The 6,603-nt window shown below is 44.5% G+C and overlaps 1 long non-coding RNA gene across 1 annotated transcript; it reads right to left on the reverse strand.

Moving 5' to 3' along the window:
- Nucleotides 1-776: 776 nt before the first annotated feature.
- Nucleotides 777-3,951, reverse strand: LOC121546549. The gene is made up of 6 exons (XR_005996397.1): nt 3,870-3,951; nt 3,250-3,340; nt 2,955-3,112; nt 2,618-2,728; nt 1,205-1,280; nt 777-1,080 (listed from the first exon to the last, which is right to left on the reverse strand). It is a non-coding gene; the product is annotated as an uncharacterized LOC121546549 (long non-coding RNA).
- Between the last annotated feature and the right edge of the window lie 2,652 nt (nt 3,952-6,603).

Here is a 6,603-nt window from a genome sequence, read left to right on the forward strand (position 1 = left end):
CTAAATGGCATATTATTATATTATTATGAAAATCAGCCCCAGACCATTATTCCTCCTCCACCCAACTTTACAGTTAGCACTATGCATTGGGGCAGGTAGCGTTCTCCTGGCTTCCGTAAACCCAGATTCGTCCGTCGGACTGCCAGGTGGTGAAGCGTGATTCATCAGTCCAGAGAACGCGTTTCCACTGCTCCAGAGTCCAATGGCGGCGAGCTTTACACCACTCCAGCCGACACTTGGTATTGCGCATGGTGATCTGAGCCTTGTGTGTGGCTGCTCGGCCATGGAAACCCATTTCATGAAGCTCCCGAAGAACAGTTATTGTGCTGATGTTTCTTCCCGAGGCAGTTTGGAACTTGGTAGGGAGTGTTGCAACCGAGGACAGACGATTTTTACGCGCTTCAGCAGTCCCGTTCTGTGAGCTTGTGTGGCCTACCACTTTGCGGCTGAGCAGTTGTTGCTCCTAGACGTTTCCACTTCACAATAACAGCACTTACAGTTGACTGGGGCAGCTCTAGCAGGGCAGAAATGTGATGGACTGACTTGTTGGAAAGGTGGCATCATATGACGGTGCCACATTAAGTCACTGAGCTCTTTATAATGGACATTCTACTGCCAATGTTTGTCTGTGGAGATTGCATGGCTGTGCTCAATTTTATACACCTGTCAGCAACGGGTGTGGCTGAAATAGCCGAATCCAGTAATTTAAAGGTGTCCACATAATTTTGTATATACAGTGTATCATTGCACTGAACACTCTTTAAAAAGGGCATGTATACAGCACAGGAGTTTATTGAACAATGGGATACAAAAAATTACAGATTTTGAGAGGAGGCAGGAGAGTGATGTGAAATTATAACAATGGGAAAGGAAGAGGGGTCAGAAACGGGAAGCTGCTGTATCGGCCGCTCTGGCCCCTACGTGTAGGAATTCCCAGAGCAGCGTCAGGAGTCTGGTGAGCAGAGGCAGCCGAAAAGGAGGGGGCTGGCACACATGGATATCATTGCAGCCTAAATTAGGCTAAACATCTGCAGCCAGTTTGCCACACCCCATGCCTACACAAAAGGTGTAGTCGTTTACCTATGGAGAGGAACAGAAGACGAGACAATGTAGTTATGTTCTACACCACCACAGATTAACATGAGTCACAGTAGAATTATAAGATCTAACTGTGGCATGGAATCGGAAGTCTGATGCACCTCACCTTCCTCATCCTCCCCCCATGGGAGGGGCCCCCACCGTGGTTTATCCTCCCCATCTGCCTCCGGCTACCAGGGGGTCTGATGGGAGACAGACAGCCATGGGAGTGTTAGAACATTGGAACAGTTGTCCACTGTCATGAAGTCAGTCAAACCTTGCTCTGCATCAACATGACAAGTCTGGCCACCCTTCTTTATAAAGTCATTAATCTTAACCACTACAAAGCCCTGAGGGGTATAATAATATAACATAATATGCCATTTAGCAGATGCTTTTATCCAAAGCGACTTACAGTCATGTGTGCATACATTTTTACGTATGGGTGGTCCCAGGGATCGAACACACTACCCTGGCGTTACAAGCGCCATGCTCTACCAATTGAGCTACAGAGGACTAGGGTATCCTATGAAGCAAGCTAGATCTACTCAGGGTTTTCTAAAGCTAACCAGCTTCGGTTAGCTTCACATTCCAGCTCAGGCTGTACTACAACCATGGATATTGCTCGTCCGCCTGCCACTAACTCTAGCAGGCTTGTAACTGCGTGTGCATGTCGCACGTGGCTAGTGGAACGCTTCATTGAGACAATGCTGAAACATCAACAAATTCAGCAGGTTATGGTGTGAAATAGGCTTTTAGAAGTGCCGTCTTTTTTCATTACTTATCGTTAATGCTGTCTTTGAGCTTGTCAATGCACAAGCACCTTTTTAAATGCACAAGCACCGTTTTACCGACTCCTTTTTGTCATTAAAGTGTTATTGTGTGAAGTTTAAAATGCATTCTGTCATTACTAAATGTGTAATGTGATATTTTAACGTTTAACAAACAATTGATTAAAATATTTAATTAATCATCTTCCTCAAATGAAGGGGATGACACAATCTTTGCAAGAGGGAGGGAATCTGATTGATCCTCAACTTGCGGCTCAGTCATTTCATTCAGGGAAGGGGAGTTGCCCGTGAGTTAGCCTGCCCCAGAGCAGGTTAGTTCTGAAGGATTTGTTGCCATAGAAATGTACCTGGCTAAAAGGTGAGCCACTATCGTATGACCGATTATCCTGAGTTGAACTCCGTTTACCAAAGTTACCTTGCTAACTCTTCAACCCTGCTTCGTAGGATACCACTCTGGGCTTGCACTAGGAGTGTTTTGAGACTGCCACGTCATCCTGACATGAGGGGAAGTAAGCTAACTCTCTGTTTCGACCCAAGGGACTAGGTAGGGACTAGCCCTTTATCATGACTCAGTTCCATTAAATTACACATAAGTCATTGGATGAAGGCATCTTCTGTATGGGGGAGTTTTGTTAACAGCCCCGACGCTCGGTCTGAACATTAACTCCCATCACTTGCGGTACGGTTTTGGAAGCATAAGGACAGTGATACATTATTTTCAAGGAACTCTAGGTTAAATTGATACACACCTTTTATAGGGTTAGTGATCCCACACAGCCATATCTCCATGTTACCCCACGTGTTTATGGAAGACTGAGGGACCACCTGTGCTAATTAGCCATCCAGCATGCGCCGAACACCTGTGTGTAACGGAAGGCCGCCAGAAACATGTTGTTACTGAAAAATACTGTCGGCTGCAACTGTGATAAAGACGGTTAAAACAGTGAGTGTATATTTTGCATTTGAAGTCATTTTGATGTGATATGAAAGTAAAGGGCTTTATGTTTCTAGAACCATATCGCAATTTAGAATTGATTCACGTTTAGATGGAGTATTTGGCTGTTTTGGCTGCCAGAGTCAGTCTACCTCTGAAGATACCTCCTTGGACCTTAAGGAGTAATGGTAGGCTCCTTAACAGTACATCTTGGGCTAGGTAGGGACTTATCCTCTGCCATCACTGGGGCCTGCAGAGGATGAGCCAGAGTTAACCCTCTGTCAGATCTGGCTGGACCAGGGTTTGGAAACTGAAAAAATCAAGGAAGAGTATTAGATTTCTATACAAGGCTTAAAATGGACTTTCTAATTATATACCTCACAGCAACAAGCAATGCTAGTACCATGCCAAAGCAGAATGCACAGAGGCCTCTGACTGCTGACTTACAACAAGCCAATGAACGCCACAGTACCCCAGAAGAGATGAGTGAAGAATGACAATCGCCATGGAGACTGGGTCCTGTTGTCCAGAACCTGACCTGAAAGAGTGGGAACACTTGTTAGTGATGATTTCACCCACACTACAGCGCCTGGAACTAACATATTGGTCCATCAGCCAGTGTGACTAACTGGTGCATGAACCCTCCCACTTTTTCTAAACAGCATTTGACAGGTGCTAATTTCAAGCCTTGCATTGAGGAACACAGAGGCTGTTTCACTTGCATTACATTAGTTACCTCCCAAATATCGACTGGAGAGACAAACACACACAATAAACATAGCTAGCTACATAGTCAGGCTCAATTTAATTATCCACTCTACGGCACATAGAGAACCAACACAGACTAAAATAACTTTCAACCACCCTAATATTTAATAACAGTCATTGCTGTCTATCGTAACTAGCTAGCATCATTTCGCATTTCTGGCGAAAGGTGAAGACATAGTGAGACCGCAGCGATAAATTGCTACGATTTGTATGGCAATTAGCGACTGTAATTAAACAATAAACGAATACAAACACATACAGTTGTAAAAGATTAACAGTTAGATAAATACACCACTTACCATTCGACACGTACACCATTTTTGCAGCTTCCACTGCTTTGTTTACTGATGCAGTGCCGCATCCGGTGCACTTCTTCTTCTTCTTTGAGGTTTATTGCCGCCACCAGCTGTAAAAGGTAGTAATTCTCATAACGTTTTTGGATTAACAAAATCATACTAACTACCAAAAACAAAAAACACTAACCAAAATTAACTCTACTACCAAGAATAATACAATTTAAAAAACGGTATTCCTTCAGTCGGATTTAAATGTCTATTCAGATCCCTACACATGCTCAGGAACCTGGGAGGGGGGAACCTCTTAATTCAGTACTCCCTGTAACATTTCGGCTGTAAAGTCCTGGAGATCCAGAAATATATTTGCCGCCTTCACAATTATATCTAGCTTCTTTGATTGTTTTATTAGTTTGAGTAGTGCAATTGATCACTTGCACTATAAACACAACGCATTCCACCTTCATCACTGTTAGTGTGTTTTCTCCAGCATGACATACACAGTATCCAAATGTCTAATAAACAAATCAGATGGATCAACACCCTCCCTGTCTTTCCATAGTCTCTCCAACACTTCTAGATCAACTACTGGAGGTGGGAGTAGCCATGGTGGGTTTACAGGAATAGCTATTTACAGGAATAGCTACCGTTGGACTAAACTCCCTTCCATACAATCCCATCTCCCTCGCCTGGCTATTACCCACCCACCCACCCAAAGCTTGTGTTCTGTCCTCACTCATGTTCCCAGCATGCCTGTAAAATCCCTTTTGCAGGAAGAGACACCCCATGTCCCTGTAGGTTGACCCAATAATTAATTGCCAGCTGCTGTCTCCTAATCTGCAATGGCATATCCCCCATCTCCACCTGTAGTGCAGCCACTGGGGAGGTCCAAAAAGCCCACTACATATTCTGAGTCCTTGCCCCTGTATGACATCTAGCCTTTCCAATGAGGTCCGGGCTGCGGAAACCATACGCTATACTGCCATAGTCTATTGCAGATTGGATCAATGCAACATACATGGTCCTCAATGAGGAACGCCCAGTCCCCCACTCCTTCCACGTCAGACAGCGCATCACAGTGCAGCACCTTCTTACACTTTCCCACCACTCTCTCAATGTGTTCTGCCCAGGTCAGCCTAGTGTCAAAGTATACCCCAAGGAACCTGAAGGCCCCCACCCTCTCCAGGTTTTATCCCTATAACCTCAAGCGTACCTCCTCTCCCACCTTCCTCCTGGTAAAGAACACTGTCTGAGTTTTCTCTACAGAGATCCTGAATCCCCACATGAATGCCCACCGCTCTACCTCAATTGCTTCCTGTACCTTCCTGACTATGTAAGGCACATTTCTTCCCCTCTTCCATAAGGCCCCATCATCTGCAAATAACGACCTCCCAATATCCGGCCGTACCTGAGAGTAAACATCATTGATCATGATTGAGAACAACAGAGAACTAATCACGCTCTCCTGCGGTGTACCATTACCCACCAGGTAGCTGTCTGCTCATGCTTCAGGTGATATAAATCTGAAAGCACTACCAGCACTTTGGAAAGTTTATGTAATTATACTTTCCTGTGGATATATTGTCTCATATTCCTACCTGCAAAAGGACTAACCACACGGACAACCGGTAAAGTAAGTTAAAATATTATTTTGTTCAACATTTTGGCTTCTATAGCTTGTGAGAGGAATTTTTCCAAATATACAGTACCAATCAAAAGTTTGGACACACCTACTCATTCAAGGGTTTTTCTTTATTTTTACTATTTTCTACATTGTAGAATAATAGTGAAGACATCAAAACTATGAAATAACACATATGGAATCATGTACTAACCAAAAAAGTGTTAAACAAATCAAAATATATTTTATATTTGAGATTCTTCAAATAGCCACCCATTGCCTTGATGACAGCTATTCACACTCTTGGCATTCTCTCAACTAGCTTCACCTGGAATGCTTTTCCAACAGTCTTGAAGGAGTTCCCACATATGCTGAGCACTTGTTGGCTGCTTTTCCCTCACTCTGCCATCCGACTCATCCCAAACCATCTCAATTGAGTTGAGGTCGGGGGATTGTGGAGGCCAGGTCATCTGATGCAGCACTCCATCACTCTCCTTATTGGTAAAACAGCCCTTAAACAGCCTGGAGGTGTGTTGGGTCATTGTCCTGTTAAAAAACAAATGATAGTCCCATTAAGCCCAAACCTGATGGGATGGCATATCGCTGCAGAATGCTGTGGTGGCCATGCTGGTTAAGTGTGTCACAGACAGTGTCACCAGCAAAGCACCCCTACACCATAACACCTCCTCCTCCATGCTTTACGGTGGGAACTACACATGCGGAGATCATCTGTTCACCCATACCGCGTCTCACAAAGACACGGCAGTTGGAACCAAAAATCTCCAATTTGGACTCCAGACCAAAGGACAAATTTCCATCGGTCTAATGTCCATTGCTCGTGTTTCTTGGCCCAAACAGTTCTCTTAGTAGTGGTTCACACAGTCCCCTCTGAACAGTTGATGTTGAGATGTGTCTGTGACTTTCTGAGGCTGGTAACTCTAATGAACTTATCCTCTGCAGTAGAGGTAACTCTGGGTCTTCCATTCCTGTGGCGGTCCTCATGAGAGCCAGCCTCGGCCATAGGGCCTGAGGGTTCAGCGCTTGATGGTTTTTGCGACTGCACTTGAAGAAACGTTCAAAGTTCTTGAAATGTTCCGTATTGACTGACCTTTATGTCTT

This window comes from Coregonus clupeaformis, chromosome 30 (genome assembly GCF_020615455.1).
Source record: "Coregonus clupeaformis isolate EN_2021a chromosome 30, ASM2061545v1, whole genome shotgun sequence".
NCBI classification, from domain to species: Eukaryota; Metazoa; Chordata; class Actinopteri; order Salmoniformes; family Salmonidae; genus Coregonus; species Coregonus clupeaformis.